This window comes from Cottoperca gobio, chromosome 24 (genome assembly GCF_900634415.1).
Source record: "Cottoperca gobio chromosome 24, fCotGob3.1, whole genome shotgun sequence".
NCBI lineage: Eukaryota > Metazoa > Chordata > Actinopteri > Perciformes > Bovichtidae > Cottoperca > Cottoperca gobio.
In genome coordinates this window covers 18,336,060-18,352,715 of record NC_041378.1, presented here as the reverse complement: position 1 = coordinate 18,352,715, position 16,656 = coordinate 18,336,060, and the positions used below count along the sequence as shown (strand labels likewise).

At 39.9% G+C, this 16,656-nt stretch overlaps 1 long non-coding RNA gene across 1 annotated transcript; it reads right to left on the bottom strand.

Annotated features, from left to right (window-relative positions):
• Positions 1–4,589: 4,589 nt before the first annotated feature.
• LOC115003629 (uncharacterized) lies at positions 4,590–6,709 on the bottom strand. The gene is made up of 2 exons (XR_003831680.1): positions 6,436–6,709; positions 4,590–5,656 (listed from the first exon to the last, which is right to left on the bottom strand). It is a non-coding gene; the product is annotated as an uncharacterized LOC115003629 (long non-coding RNA).
• Positions 6,710–16,656: the final 9,947 nt, after the last annotated feature.

Genomic DNA, 16,656 nt, shown 5'->3' with positions numbered 1-16,656 from the left:
ATTCTCCAGCGGGAGAATAAAGCCTTATGAACACACACTGACTAGGATGGTGCTTTGTCCAATTTCACACACCTCCATGAAGCATTTTGTGATTTTTCATCAGTCAGTAGAACCAATTCGTTTTGAGGTATAAATGTTGTGGTTTTCAAAAGTTGATTGCGTTTGAGGTGGCTACATGAGGATGGCTCAGTGAGAGAGTTTAAAAGGTCTTAAAAGGCTCTACATATTCCCTCCTGTGGCAGTAATGGAGGTATTGATTTATTCAGTCTTACAGGTGGAATTGTAAAGCCCTCATTCAGATCACATTTTCCACTGCGATGCCCAAAGACCCAGCATCCTCCTATTCTATAGGTCAAATATTACAGATGTCTGATGGAGATGTTTCAGGTCATATAAAACAGCACACAAGTTCAGATGCTGTTTTGTTTTGTTTTGTATCCGTTTGATTAAAGAGAGATGTAATAGTACAATCATACATTCGTAGCTAAATGTAATTAATTTAAGTTCACTTCTGGAAAAAAGAACATTTTGCCAGATGCTTCATATGATCATCTTAATGCCATCAACAAATATTAATGTCCAAGTCCTAACACCTCAGGATTTGCCACCGCCTGTGATACCCGAGAACCATCTTTTTATCTTTACATTAATAACATGCCAATGAAGACATCATTTATATTGTTATTATCATATATGTTCTGTTTGATGTTTTCATGGTGCAGGAGGAGCTGGTTGTAGGACAGCCATCGAGATCACGTCAGGTGGTATCATTTTAGACCAAACAAACAAACCTTATATCTAAATCAATATGATTTAGCATGAAAAACCTTCAATTTGTGGAGCACATCACCAGAAGAATTATAAGCTTATAATTATAAGTATTTTGTTCATTTTGTGTTAGAAAAAAACAAGCATTGGAGAAGTGATGTATGACTATAGTTGTAGTTTCTTTATTCATATCACACGATAACTCTAATGATTAAATCATGCAAACTAAAAAAAACAATGAATGCCAAGTTGTAGCAAAAAGCAAATGTTGTGTTTGGATCTGCTCATGAATAGTGTGTCCGGGAACGATTCGCTAAAATACCCGAAATTTTTTTAACTTGTACTAATAAAAAATATATATCAACGTATTACAATGTGCACAAAAATCGAATCAAAAATAATCACAGTGATCAAAAGAAAGTGGCGGTGCACAAAAAACACTCCAGTCTGCAGATGAACAGGTGTTTATATCAACCGAGAATATCACCGCAACAAACAAGTGGACATTTGGAACCCTGCAGTGTCGTGGAAAGTTTGAAATAAGTCCTTACAATACAAATGACCCGTGAAGTCTAAAATACTGAAGTGAAGATTCTTGAGAAATATGTCTTTGGAGTATTTATTCTTTGCAAAGAAGGGTCATCAATCATACAGAGTGAAAGCAGTCTGCGTGAGGAAGAACCCCGATAAAACTGTGTGCATGTATTTTACAGTCAGGAGAAGGAGGGGGGTGGGGGGTATTGACACAGTTGGCCCACAAAGACAGGAAGTAGAGAAGTGGAGGACACAAGAATACAATTGTAGACGTTCTGTTTGTTATGATCACCTTCAGTCATAAAAGCCTCCAGTTTGACGCGTGCGACTACAGAAGACTTTGCCTCTCTGAAGGAGGCGCAGAGAGAACATGGTGGGAACACAAATCCAGTTACAGAAATATGAGCAGTTCAACATTTATCAAACAATAAAAAATAACATAGATATATGAAATGTTCCATTACAGCAGTGTGCTAGCTCTTTCTTTCTTTCTTTCTTTATTATTTTGTATAAAAAAAGAGGATTCCTAAATACTAAGTAACGTGTGATAATGAGTCTTGGAGTTTTCCTCTGGAGCCTCGTCAACATTCTCTAACTTTGTTTAAAATGTGCGCTACATTTGGACAGAAACCTGACTAATGATGAAGAATAAATGTGGAAATAAGACGAATTAAAAATATAAATATTTTACAATTATTTGTAATTAGTGTCTTGTTTTTATTCAAACATGTTGAATCAAGTCTAACACAAAGTAATAAATCATCTGACAATATAAATGATGAACTATAATAGTCACGTTAACCTGGAGCATTTTAGGATTCACATTTTAATAATGAGAACACTACCTGCTTCCAAGCACAACCGCGTAGTGTCTCTCAGACAAAGACCATCTCGCCCCTTATATAGGAGCTGCACGAACCCTGTGGCAACATACTTTGATCTACTTCTAATGCCTCAAACTTCATGGCACCAAGGTAATCTATTCCAGATGCAAAGGTGACCTTCTTATGACCTTTGAGATCATGTTGTCAAAACATATATTGTTATTTACATATGGTATGGATTTTTATAAAGGGCCCCTCATGTAAACTTAATGAATAAAGAAATTGTTCATTTCGCTTATCTTAACACTATCAGCTCTCCTCTATTTTAGCAACAAGGTCAAAAAACTCCAACGCACTCACACTAATCTCTGCACTTCCCCGACAATCATTGCAGCCATTATTACAGCCACAGCACAAGACTTACCCTGATTGCACATGAGATAATTGCACTGTCACTGAAAGGACTGCAGACTAAATTAAATTCCATAATGGAAACACAACAGTTGCTTAGGGACCATGAATATCCAGCACATTAGGAAAAAAAAAAGGATCTTGTAGTTGTCGCGGATGGAAAGTTAGCGGTGAAACATGTAGATACCCAGTCTCGTGCTCTCTGTTATATACATTAATAAATGTGTTGTAAGGAATAGAATGAATAGAAATTAGCTTGTGCTTTAAGCTCATTCACAGTCATGGAGTCACACACACACTAATAATAATGTGACAGTTTTTCATACAGTACGTACAATCACCCAAAGGCTGTTTTTCTGAGCTGAGTGGGCATGTTAAATTGTGGACTTAGGGGACGTGTGTGTGTGTGTGTGTGTGTGTGTGTGTGTGTGTGTGTGTGTGTGTGTGTGTGTGTGTGTGTGTGTGTGTGTGTGTGTGTGTGTGTGGAGCTGTCTTTACACTTCACTGCACCATGAATCACTCTCTTGAAATGTATATTTTCTGTGTGTTGCTCCCGGCCCATATGTAATCGGGCTAATATGGCTCAATTGTCATCTCCACAGTCAATGACGATTTATTTTCATTTTTACGACAACATGCGCTATGCTGTGTTGTTACACGTTGCACACTGCAGCAGCAACTGGCATGTTATTATCGATGTTATATTTAAAATAATCAAAATGCATTATGTCAGTTATCATATTTTTTCAATGTATACAGCTAAAGAAATGACATTATAACACGCAGCTGTTGGTAAATGACTGTTTCCAAACTACTGTAAATAAACTTTAATCTTATACTCACAATCCCTATAATGTCCTGTATCTTATTGTAACATGAAGCACAACATGGTGACTGTGATTTGTTCAGAGCTGAGGAGATGGAACATTTATTGATAATAAGTGCCATGTCACAGTCCCCCCTGCCAAAATGTCAATTTCCCTCCAATTTTCACTTGCGTAACCCTCTTCCCGGGCTCCGGACCCTGGTTTGCATCCGGTTTGGTTCCATCCTTTAAATAGCTTCACCGTCTCAGAAGTGTTTTGCTTTCCTCATTTTGTTGGCTTGATTATTTTTTCCTTGATATTTGCGTTTCTACCATATATGTAGTTCAATGTTTCTTCTTTTGTTTGTCCTGTTGTGCTGTATAAGTCCAGTAATGAGCAGCAGGGATCAAAGATTTGCGGGCGTGTTTTAGTTGTTACATTTCTAATATTAAATGTCTTCTCTAGACTCTAGATATAGGAGGAAGTGTTGGGTACATCCCCTCAACCAGTCAAGACCACATATGCAGTCAGCATATTTTCAAAGCTGTTCAAAGCGCGGTGCTTGTATCCAACTCTGCGTACTTTATCAGTTCATCAAGTCCATTTAAAAGTTGCTTTTGTACAGTCCTGTCTCTACCTGAAAGCCCCCGTAGAGTACCGTACGGTGACGAGTGCACAACATTATGATTTGCCTCCCTTTCATTTTATTCTATGTAAGGGGCTCTTCGATGAGTTCAACTTTGGTGAACTGTGAAGTCGCATCGGCAGCCGGAGGTCACTCGCCTGCATTAGCACATGTGTGACCATGTCAGTCTTTTTGGCAGGACCGAAACAAAGCGGGGGCTCGCCATCTTAAAGTCTTTCACTGAGGGAGTGAGTGATGAAGTTACACTGCTTTGTCTAACACGTTAGATGAGAAATCCACAATAAGAAATTGTTGAAAATAGCATGTAAAAGCTTGTATTGTTGAATTTATTCAATTTAAGCAGTCTTTAATTGTTTGACTCAAACGTGTGTTAACCATGTCTTATGATATGCTAATTCAATGGGTTATATTGGAACAGCAAATATTACCTGGGGCCACTGCAGGAGATTGCAGATGAACATTTAATATCCATGAATTCACATTATAGGCACGACCACCGACTCTCCCTGTAGCATTTTGGTCACAATTTGGCTCATTGGCCGTATACTAGGTTTCCACCTACTCTTGTATACATATGAAAACTCAGAAACAGAGAAACAATTCACAAGTATAACTCTTACATTTATATGAGAAACTGGACTTACTTATCAAAATGTCATAACTACAGAAAAATGTACATTTTAGAAAAATGCAAGCAAATGATAGTCAGCCGGCTGAGTTTCTGGAAATGTCAGAGGAGCTGAAAAGGCTGATAAGTCCGTTGTGAGATGAGCCGTACTCAGCGGGAGTCTGATGACTGGTTAGTAGCGATGTGCTGATGCTTGCGTCAGGGTCGAGTGCTTTGGTTCTAATCAGTGAGGGCCTGCTTTTTGTCTGGGACACACATGGGGCATGCAGTGTCCGGTTTGTGGTACCTACTGTACGTGCTCCTGTGGATGGATCACACTGGCTGGAAGAGGGATATGCATAATTAGAGTGACAGTGCAAAAATAACACACCAAATGCTCAAATCAGCAAACCTACTACTACTGATAATGACTTTACCCTAAGATATAAAATCAGTGTACACTTAATCTGTGAGGCTTCTTGAGGTGACTGAATGTTGGAGATAAAAAATTACACGAGCTTTGATTTAATACATGTTTAAATACACTTTGTGAACAGTTATTAGAACGTCTTGTGACAGAGCAGAACAGAACACATGAGGCTGTGTGTGTGTGTGAGATATATACTCCAGACTGGGTTGCCTGGATACCACGATACAAAGTAAGCGTAACATGATGAAGGAGCTGATACTGTCTTCCAATCTAATCTGGCAACACAGAATCACCTGAGAAACCCGATGTACATAAATCAAAATCGGGAGATTAGCGAGAGAAAGGGTTAAAAACCAGGAGACCCCACTGAAAATCATGAGACTTGGCAGATATTCCCTATAATGTCCTGTAGCCTAATGTAACATGAAGCACAACATGGTGACTGATTTCACAGCAGTGGAGATGGAACATTTATTGAGTCCTGATTTGTTAGAAGTGGCATGTCACAGTCCCCCCTGCCAAAATGTCACTTTCCCTCCAATTTTCACTTCAGTAGTGCCCTCTTCATGGGCTCCGGACACATGTGGTGTAATTATAACACTGGCTGAAGAAAAGTTCTGGCAGTTCTTTCTGAATCAGAGGAAAGTCTGTTTTACCATCAACAAATGACCACACAGTAAGTGTTAAGATACAGTATTTAAAAGTATTCTTATGAGGGCATATCAAGTCATATATGACCATATTGTTATCACAAAAGTGACAGTGTGGCAGCTAGACACATTTGTTTAGAAATTGTGAATACATTTTAAATGGGTCTCAACTTCAGAGTGTTTATGTTACACCACTTGCCTAATTACAGGCATTGGGAGTTATTAACAGATAGCTTCATGAGCTGTGCGAGGATCACTGCGCTGGCCAACTCTTGCATGGATATTTCAACATTTGAAAGTCATCTCTGATATTTTTGTAAATATCTTAGACAGTTTTGTATGAATGACCACATTTGTAGCATTTTACCACTTCTGTAACTGTCACATCTTCAAATCATATTATTCTGCCCTTACAGCGTGTATCCCTATGCGTAGCTAGACAGTTAGCTAACATTCAAAAGTCCTCCAATAAAGATGCAAGGTTTGCTTTCTTGACTTTACTGTTCTTCTTTTAGTTTGTAAAACTGTAACAATACAGAAATAAAACACATAAGTATGCAGGCTTTACATAACATAACTGTACAAACGACACACATAATACTATTAAAATAATTAGCTATCATTAGCATCACTATTAGCTAGAAATAGCACAGATCACCATTAGCTAAATTAGCACACATTAAACTAGCTTCAGACCAAAAGTTACAAACTTCAAACATTCTGCACATAACACATCCACATTGCACATGAATAACTCACAGACAAATATTCTCCAAGGCTCAAGCATCACAGACACTAACACAGTTTACATGGCGTCTCTGCTCCACGTGTTGATCTCCATACTGTTTACAAAGATCCTCGCAAAGTAGGGAGCACTCAGTCTGACACGCCCCAAGCAAACCAACAAACTAAGGAGCGCTCACTCTGAGCCAGAAAACATGTCCCAACTCTATAAACATAGAAATAGGCAGCTCACATATCCCGTTTACAAACCACTGACGTTGTAACATCGGAGAGAGTGGAGATCACATCGGAACCTTTCTTCTCGTCTTAGAACAGTGTTTTCAATAACATCATTGCACCTTTCAAGACCTCTCCGTCCGAAAAGGCTTTCTTGTACTTTATAAAAAAAAATGTGCAGCTCTAAATGAAGTTCCCGATGCTTTCTGTGACTTGTTCACCGGCCTGGTGAAAAGAGATGCCGCTGTCCAAAGCTTCCTTTAAGTCACGGCTTGTTCTGCCCGCAGTGCTGCAGGTGGGTAGTTGGCATGGTAGCACGTACCGAAGTGTCTCCACAATGTGCAGCTTTGCCGTCGCCCCGCAAATGAGACATACACACTTTTCTTTCACTGTTGTACAAAATCATTCTTTCTCCCAATCATTGTGAAAATAGTTAGTTTTCTTTCGTTTTTCTGCCATGTTTAGCGTAAAAAACGCACCTAGCGCCCCATTGAAGCTGCTCCCGCTAGCTTGTCTCAGCGAAAAGGGAAATGGAGATTTCGCTTGCGCAGGGTCAGAGTTCATATACATAAAACATTTTTTATTATTATTCTATATTCAATATTGGCATTTTAAAATAAATAATTCAAGTGTTATTGATTTTTTTTAAAACAGCAAAACAATTAAATAACATTTTTAGACGGAGCTCCATGGTGGCACCGCGTTGGCTACTCCTGCTCCAGAGCAGTGGTTTTCAAACTTTCTGTGGCCAAGGCACACCAAAGATCAAGCCAAAATCTCAAGCCACAACTGTGTTCATATCTGGGCAAAATACCTTCTAAAGCACATAGTATCACTGTTATCACTCTGTGAACATTTATTTAGCCTAGTCCTTGTAAACTAGCTATTCTCCTTCACACTAGCAGAGAGCCTTTGATGTGTCACACTCTAATATTTCCCACCATGCGCAAATGGCTAAAACGGGTCGCTTTGACAGATTCCTTTTTTTTTAAATGATTGTTTTATTTATATTTAGGCCAAAGCATAACATACCTATTGTTACTATATTGTGAAATAAGTGTGTAGGACAAAGTACCGATAAAGTATAGTGTTTCCCTACCTGAAATTCAAGTTTGTTTGTTTTTTTATATTCACAACTCACTTTTCACATTGAACAGGTGCTGTGATGAAATAAATGTATTAAATAAACTAAACGCTTATGTTATTTATCTAATTTATGTGCACGTTTCAGTTGCTTTGCGTATTTACATTCTCTCCTCTGCTCTGCTTCGTGAAGGGCGGAGCTCCGCCTCCGCACCCACACACACGTGCGCACACACCTACAGTCAGAGACAGAGCGGAGGAAAGGTAAGGAGAGAACTTAAAAAATCTGCGCTACGCATATGCAGCACCCCGCAGAGCAGTAAACCTAGGGGAAACACTGAAGTAAATTACAAACCTTGTGTACAGTTAAATGCAATAGGCCTAATTGTTTCAAAATCCCACGGCACACCAGACAAATTTGGGAACCATTGCTCTAGAGGTGATAGTGATGGCGAGATGAAGCTTCATGATGCATTGAAGCTTTCCATCCAATTGGCCGAAGCTTCATGGTGCTTCATTTGCTCTACTTGCGCCATCAAGTGGACAATAAATGTAAAACCGGCGAAGTGCAAGGCTGCAGTGGATGTAAAGTATCTTTGCCCTGAAAATGCTTTGACGCACACAAATAAGACTGAATATAATGTTCTATTCAAAAATAAAGATTGATGTTATTACGTGTTATTGAGAAGAGAGTGCCTGGAAAAAAATGTGGGCTTTTTACGCCTTAAATGATAGTGCAGTTTAAGATTGGACAGAGAGAAGGGGAATAACATGCAGCAAATAGCAGCAGGTCTGTTTCAAACCCCGGGCTGCTGCGGCAAGGCATTTGAATGTGGGTCGCCTGCTCTACGAGTTACGCCACCAGGGATAGTGTAATGTACACGTTGGATGTACATTATCTTTTCAACAGATTTAGATTTAGTATCTTTACTTGCTCACAAGGAAGATGATGCTGGCGTGCATAACAAGTGTTTCGCTAGTTGGCTGGCTCCTTAATGATCCAATACAAACGCAATATCAACAACGCAACAGCAACAATGCATACTACGACAACAACAACCCACAAATTTGCGGTTATATAAAGTGTTGATTATGAGGGGGCTCAATTGCGGTTCGCTCCCCCTTATATTTTGAATCGCACGCCAAACCCGCAAACCTGTTCTTGAATCAGTCACGTGGTACGGCAGGTTCGCGAGGCTTCGAACGTCATCATATACGTCATCGACACAAGCCTCGATACGCGTTTCACAAAAATCTTCCGAGATTACTCGACACATGCTTTGAAGCCTCGACACGAAAGGACACATCACTAGATAGTGAGTCACTGTAGCTGCAGTCTGCCTTCTGAACTACACATTGAACCTTTAAATGGTCTTTCTTAGTTGTTTGAATCTGCAGTTTGCGATCCTGTGTGGGTTCAACTATCTTAAACTTGCTTTAGGACACTGTGTTACATTGTTTATTGCACTGCTATGGGACATGTTCTGACATGTATTTTATTGAAAAATATCCAATCTTTTCCCCATATGTAGTGTCAATCTGAAAGCCCCTATACACAAATATCAGTTTTTCATTCACAAATCCATTGTTCTGGACACAAACTCTTTGAGTCGCTCCCCTCTGCCAGGAGGCTGCAGTCCATCAGAACTAAAACCTCAGAACCAGAACAGCTTCAGTAACTGGCCTCATTAACAACCATTTGTAATACATTTTGTACATATTTTTCTTCTATTTCATAATGATGTTTCTTGAACATATTTTTTATAATAATATGTTTATATTTTCTATATACTCTTCTATATTTAAGATTCTTGATTTTTGCAATGCTTTTATTTTTCCAAAGCAAATTCCTTATGAAAACCTACTGAGGTAATACTCAGATGATTTGAGTAAAGAAGAACCTCTGTAAACAAATAGAGCAATGCCAGTGTCCAGCCATGAGCAGGAGAGCTGCCTCCATCAGCTTCTCCACAAGAAAGATGCTTTGCTCCATTGCTAGAATGAATACACATTTATTCAGTCAGATGTTAAGTCTGAGGCTGAATCTCTTCAAAGCATTAACATCAGCTCCTATCAGCTTTCACTTCTTTATCAAGCAATACCCTACATCTGGCATTAACTAACACAGATAGATGGATGGATGGAGAGAGACACAGAGAGAGAGAGAGATGGATGGATGGATAGATAGATATATGGATGGATTGAGAGAGAAAGATGGATGGAGAGAGATGGATGGATAGATAGATAGATAGATGGATAGATGGATAGATGGATGGAGAGAGAGAGATGGATGGATAGATATAGAGATGGATAGATCTCGTTCTTTCGGTCATGACCCAGCCTTCATGACCATAGGTGAGGGTAGGAACGAAGATCGACCGGTAGATCGAGAGCTTTGCCGACACAACAGTGTGGTAAAGCGACTGCAATACCGCGACTGCAGTACCGCGACTGCAGTACCGCGACTGCAGTACCGCCCCCGCTGCTCCGATTCTCCGACCAATCTCTCGCTCCATCCTCATCCCAACCGCTTCACAGTTGGCTGCGAACCGATCCAGTGACTGTTGAAGGTCACAGACCGATGATCCCATAAGGACCACATCATCTGCAAAGAGCAGTGATCCTCCACCGAACTGCAACCCCTCTCCTCCACGACTACGCCTCGATATCCTGTCCATGAAAATCACAAACAGGATTGGTGATAAAGTGCAGCCCTGGCGGAGACCAACATTCACTGATTCATTCTTTCATGACCGAAAGAACGAGATCACGGTTACAAGCGGCCAAACTGGGTTTTCTCAGGCGGGTGGCTGGCGTCTCCCTTAGAGATAGGGTGAGAAGTTCAGCCATCCATGAGAGACTCGGAGTAGAGCCGCTGCTCCTTTGCGTTAAAAGGAGCCAGTTGAGATGGTTCGGGCATAGATAGATGGATGAAGAGAGAGAGAGGTGGATGGATAGAGAGAGAGAGAGAGAGAGAGAGAGAGAGAGAGAGAGAGAGAGAGATGGAGGGAGAGAGAGAGACTGGATAATTAAGAAAATGCATCACAGTTCATAAAGTTGTTCACAATATCTGAAGTTGATGCTCTATGATACTGAGGTTGTGCAGTCTGTCCGTCAGTCTGTCCAGAGCTTGCAGCAGATCACTTGGGGTTAACCTGAGATGTGGATTTGATCTTACTCAGGATGCAGGGTTTGTATACTACAGAAGTTGTAATCTATAAGGTTAAAGAAGCATCACTCTGTCACATAACTACCATAGCAGTAGTACACTAGTACCACTAGTGGAGACTTTATTTCACAGCAGACACCATATTTCCCCGATATTATATTGAAGTATTCCTTTGAAATGAGTTCCAATCTTTTATTTCACTGCTTTCCAAAATGACATTAACAGACAAGCATCTTCAGTGCACTCACAAAGTCTTGGCAGTTGGATTTGTAGGCTACTCCAGCACATTAGATCTGAAATGAAAGGAGAAATATGCAGTGCTGATTTTCAGCTCTAATTTGAGGGTGTTTACATACACATCTGATTAACCATGTATAAATTGTATTTTCTATAGGGTAAAACTGTACGCTTGTTATCCTTCAAGAAGCCTTTCGACATATGTGAACCATGAATCGTTTCCCATAGCCAGGGGCCTTAGGCAAAAATTGTCCAAGTGACAGCATGTCTTTATGTCATTCACTTGGCATTTGCACAATGGTACATTCCCCCTCACAGATGCTAAAAGGAAGTGTCAGATATAGACTTAAGGCAATGTATGCACAAGAAAGTGACGTTTTTTTTGTATCTTTGATGGAGAGATCAGCTTAACTTGTAAGCCTAGTTACAAGAAGACATTCAAGGGTTGCTGGGTGCAGAATAACTACAGATAAGTTGAGTACTTTTAAATCTCTAGTGACCCCGCAAAGGAAAACACTGAGAGGAAACTTAAAAACCTCAAACAAAAGCCGCCTGTTTGATTTTGATTTCAAGTCTTATTGTAAGTCGCTTTAGACAAAAGCGTCAGCTAAAGGAACTGTAATGTCTTGTAATAATGTGATGTAATGTAATGTCATGTAATAATGTAATGTTTAATACGATGCAACTTGATCCCCAACAACAGCACAAATAAATAAACTGGTGAAATGTCCACTGGATTGTCCAACTCAAAAACTCTTTAATGCGATAATCCAATTAAAACAAAATATGTCCGAAAAACATCCAAAAAGGAATCCCTCTCAACGAGAAGCAGAGCAGGGAAAAAATACTGTTTGCTGCTCAATGTTTATGGTCTTCAGAACACACTGGTTTTTATATTCCTTCAGTTGGACGAGGTACCCCCGTAAAAAAGAGCTACATGCCTCTCTTACTCGTCTATCCTCACCAAACCAACCCCAAAATTCTGTCGGCCAAACAATTCCCCTTTCTCTTTGTTTACGGGCGATGCCCTTTTCCACCTGTGAGGAACAGAACACCTGATCAGTGCATGTGGGAGGTGACAAGTTAAAGCCGGGGAGAGAGGGTTTAACATTGAAGGGTTTTTACCATTACACTTTATTCTCTCACATTTGTGGCGTTGTCACAAAGCATACATTCATCACAGTATGTGCTTTAATTAGCTATGTTACAAAACACCCATACAAGTATAATTATATAACATTTTTGTTTCTATGAAAAATCATCTAAAATCCTTAAAAATTGAGTCATTTTACGGAATACTTTTTTTGGCGATACTCTCATTCTCTCATATCCGTCTATTAAATGTGTAGCTACAGCCAGGAGATGAATAACTTCGCTAAGCATAAAGACTGGAACCAGGGGAAACAGGTAGCCCCGCTAAGTAAAACAAAACAATTAAAAGCTTCTGAATACTTTAACTCTGACCTCACTGTATAAGATCACTGCTTCATATTCACCTTAATGGGCAAAATGAACAGTGTGTATGCATTAAGTTGCTCAAATGTGAGAGCAATACTTACTACTTTATGTGCACAAGTAGTGGTCATAAAGTCAATAGTACATTCATATCCTGGGCCAACATGGAAGTGGCATATTTTAAACCATGCTAGTGACATGGCTGTAGGGATGGAAATGTACTGTAGGTTGGCTGGTCCAGTTTGTACTGACATTCATGGGCCCAGAGGATATTTCCTACTGACTCTCATGACCGCCTGACATATCCTCTAGCGATACATTGTGGTTGATATTTGTGGTTTTGGAACTATTGGATGGAAATGTGTCATAAAATGTGCTGGTGCCTAGAGCGGTGGTTCCCAAACTTTGTGGCCAAGGCACACCAAAGACCAAGCCAAAATCTCAAGACACACCTGTATTCATATCCGGGCAAAATACCCTCTATAACAGTGTTTCTCAAACGTTTTCAGACCAAGGATCACTTAACCAATAAAAAAACACTCACGGACCACCTACCTCCCCAAATATCCAAAAACAATAGGGGGGGGTGCTGTCGGATCTCCGGTGCGAGGGGGTGGAAACACTGAAGTCAATTACAAACCTTGTGTATAGTTAAATGCAATAGGCCTAATTGTTTCAAAATCCCACATCACACTGGGATTTGTCTCATGGTGTGCACTACTGGCCTAGAGGACGTATTCTAATAACTTTGGTGATCCCCTGACTTCTCTTCTTACTCCACAAGCGGGTTTGTACAAACATTAATGATGTCCAGACGATGTATTCTAATAACTTCGGTGATCGCCCGACTTTTCCTTCCCCACCACCGTACCATGACCATTGTCATGGTCACAGACATTTATGGTGTACTAGGATGAATTATAATAACTTATTCTGGCATGTTAGTGTGATATAATTAACTAATATATGTGTAATAACTGACAAGTGCTTGTATTTACATAGCTAATGTGAAGAAATGTTAGGTACTATATGTATTAAATAAAGCTCATACTTAGACTTGTAAGAAGCTCAACTCACTCATAACTGTCTTATCATATCAGGGATAATTGTGACTCACTGTGATCATAATCACTGTGATATTGTGAATGCGTAATATGAGAGCGCCCCTGACAGTCGTTCAAAGACCCCGTAGGATGTGACGTGATGACGTCAGACGTCAAAGACCGGAAATTATATATACACGGATGTAACCAGTATGCGGGACCATTCTGTTGAACGGGGAAGAGAGGAGGCTTGTGAAACAGGATGGTCACCCAGCGGGGTCAATTTTCCATGCCTGTATTATCATATTAATAAATGCTTTGTTGAACAAGAAGTTTGTTAGATTGATTCGCCGCAGCCTCTACGTCTTCCAAATTGAACACTAACATTAGCATGCTGACAAGTACAGCCTGCAGCTAACAAGTGGTGCACTACAATGGTGAACTTGTATGGCGGCACCCTTAAGCAAATGTTGCTTTATGTTTTCAGAGTTTCATGTTGACTTTTTACAGGGTCTATATTGTTTTGTGTTGCTAGGAGGTGAGGGCATTTAGGTATTGGGGGTTGTATTAGCAACTAATGCCTTCTTGGAAAACTGTGTGTCCATGTTCTGGCTATATTCACACCCCCGATATTACTGTACATGTGCTTTGACTGTCTTTCTCATCTGGTAGAATAAAGATATTTCTGTATTTCCACTCATCATCTAACTTAGGGGTGGGGAACCTTTGTCCTATCAAGGACCATTTTTTTTTTTTTAAACATCCTTCGAGGGCCGTACTAATTATTGAACTCATAACCTCTGTAAAAACAAATTAAGACACAGCCCTTTTTCCTTTTTATCAGAAACCAGCAATCCTTTATTAGTCCCACAACGGGGAAATGTATCTTGTCAAAAGAACATATGAAGTAAAAAGGCAGTAAACAATAATTCAATAGAATCAAAAATAATATAAGTACCAAGTGGTTGATAGAAAATAAAGTGAATATTGCACATAGCAGTGATGGAATAGTCTGTTCTTGGTGTGGTGGTCTACCTCTCTATCTTTCCATGTCTGTATGTTACGCTCTGGAGAGAGCTGCTTGTTGGGCCAAACACCGCCGAAGAGCATTAACTTTATCCAAATGCACTCGTCCTTTCAGCTCGAGCAGTTCGGCATGTTTCGTGCTGTAATGACGCTCGAGATTATTTTTCAACACCACAAGTACGTTTGCACAAACTAGACACACTGGCCTTTTACTTTCTCTGTTTTACACTCGCCACACTGCGTTCACCGATGTCAATGACCGTCTTGTTTAATATTAAAGTTTTTTGACATGACGTGACCACGTGATGACACGTTCCGCTCGTGTTGTGTTCAAGGACCCTGACCTTGGCCAGGAAAAACAGTCAGTCGCCCGTTTAAAATATTGCCGTCTAGTTTTTTTTGCTAGTGGATTTTTTTTGCGTGCGTTTTACGAATTACCTCGAGGGCCGGATCAAATGGTCTCGCGGGCCGTATATGGCCCGGAGGCTGGAGGTTCCCCACCCCTGATCTATACAGTTCTCTACAGATTATTTTTGATGCTGTTATGTTACCCGATTAGCCCAGGGGATGAGAGAAGAGGTGTTTCGGGACTCCGGTAGCTGAGGTTTGCCTTTCAATTTGCCTTGAGCCCAGCACGCTCAAGAAGATAGGTATGTAAAGTTTGGTTGTACAGTATACTCCGTTGTCCTTGATTCATTTTCCCTGGGTTTATTTTTATGGTTTCTTCCCTCATCCCCTGGGCTAATGTAACGTAACAGCATCAAAAATAATCTGTAGAGAACTGTATAGATGATGAGCGAAATACAGAAATATCTTTATTCTACCAGATGAGAAAGACAGTCAAACACATGCACAGTCGGGGGTGGGAATAAAGTCCAGAACATGGACAGTTTGCCAAGAAGGCATTAGTTGTTAATACAACCCCCCCAAAGCAGGGCACCACCAATACCTAAAGCTGTGTTTAATGAGCAGGGGAGGGGCGGTACCTATAAAGAGACAATGTGAGGACAAAGCAACAAAACACACCACATTACAGCCGTAAGAGATGCCAAAGACAATTATGTCATTTGTGAATCGTTAGTAGTCAGATTAATAGTCTTGATCGTTACAATGTTTGCCAGAAGAGAATGTGATAACTTACATTTGACAGTTGACAAAGGTGTTGTAGAAGCTGTAGAAATGTTAAGGCCCTGTCACACAGTTCCGTATGGCGGAAACGTATGCTGGAGTATATGAAAATTAGCTCAAAATCTGTCAAAGTCTAAATACGTAAAACTTTTCATCGGATAGGGAAAGTGAACGTATACAGATGCGCATGTTTAACCTATTGATAGCATATCACTTAGTTATACAAAGCGTATCAGACGAATGCCCAACGAATGCATAACGTATACAAAAATATGGCGTATACAAAATATCGCCAATACGCTGGTGTAATTCACACTTGCCGCAATCTTTAGATGGTGTGTGGACAGTAATTTCTCTCACTTCTTGCATAAGACGGTGTGTGAAAAGAGAGATAGTATATGGCTTTTCACTGATGCATTATGAAAGAGATTCACACTCACACACAAAACAGACATTACCATATGAGTACATAGCATACTGCTCTGGCAATAATTTGTTGTTTGGTCTTATTTTCTAGCATATAAGGTAAAAAAAAAAGTACAATCTGTGCATACTATGCTCTCTTTGATACAAACATCTGTGTTGTCAAAAGGCTGTTATGGGATCAACTCAGGTCTCATTTAGATAGCGCATAATCATTATATATGTTTAAGTGCTATTTAGATGTGTCATTTCAAACAAGACTGAACCACTCTATTGATCGTTTTAATAGTACTCATACCAATCTGTTGCTGTCAACATTAAAATAAAAACAAAATCAGGCACGGCCAACAGTCTCTGTTCATATGCTCTACATACTCTGTATGTGAAATGAGTCAGACAGGGGAAATGTATGTGAAGAAGAAGTGAAGAGAAGGAATTTGAACTTCAATGAAAAAG